We start from the raw sequence: 692 nt of genomic DNA on the forward strand, positions 1-692 counted from the left end.
CCGGGTGTCGCGGGGGCCTTCAGCCCCGCTGCGCACACGTTTCCCTGCCTCTGCGCGCTCCCGTCCCACCAGGGGCAGCAGCTGGAGTTTCCGTCCGCTTCCCTAGAGCCAGGGTGCGCTGGTGGAAGGGGGAGGGCTGGCTAGCGCCGGCCACGAGGGCGATGGACACTGGGGCGTCGCTGGACCGCTGGCCACCGGCAGTGACCCGTGGCTCGGTGCTTGAGAGCGGCGGCCGCCAGGCTCCCGCGGCCCGCGCACCCCCTCCCGGGGCCAGCCCCAGAAGGCTGCTCACCAAGCCAGAACTCAGCTCCACACTGGGGAACCTTGCAAAGTAGCACTGCCAGCGCTGGCCCGGCTTTGCAGGGGTCTTGGAGTTACCCACCGGCTTCCTTGCATCCCCGGTCTCGCTGGGTGCCAGCGCCCTCCGGGCAGCGGGCGGGCCGCTGCCCGAAGCCCCCGATCCGCGTCCGCCTAGAGTGTCTGCAAGGGGGGCTCAGAAAACAAAGCCCGGCACCGCGCAGCGGCCCCGACAGCCCGAGTCACCCCAGAGCAGGGCACTTCACCCGTCGCGCCGGTCGCCCCGGAGGGCAGCGATGCTGTGACCCCGGGTCCTTCCCGTCCTCTGGGACTTAGGACAGCGCCGTGGCCAGGCCAGCCCCGGTCTGCGGGCAGCCACTACGGCCGCCTCGGTC

General features: G+C 72.3%; 1 protein-coding gene across 2 annotated transcripts in view; it reads right to left on the reverse strand.

The window, feature by feature from the left end:
* Positions 1-692, reverse strand: part of SLITRK4 (SLIT and NTRK-like family, member 4) — a 7,645-nt gene that overhangs the window by 5,694 nt on the left and 1,259 nt on the right. Inside the window, exon 1 of one of the 2 annotated variants that reach the window (XM_012727196.1) lies at positions 383-573. The exons of the other annotated variant lie outside the window; for it this stretch is intronic. The gene's annotated coding sequence lies outside the window, so the exon portion shown is untranslated. Of the gene's footprint in view, positions 1-382; positions 574-692 lie in introns of those variants that run through there. 2 annotated transcript variants of the gene reach the window in all.

Source organism: Condylura cristata, unplaced genomic scaffold, assembly GCF_000260355.1.
Source record: "Condylura cristata isolate star-nosed mole 26May11 unplaced genomic scaffold, ConCri1.0 scaffold00019, whole genome shotgun sequence".
NCBI lineage: Eukaryota > Metazoa > Chordata > Mammalia > Eulipotyphla > Talpidae > Condylura > Condylura cristata.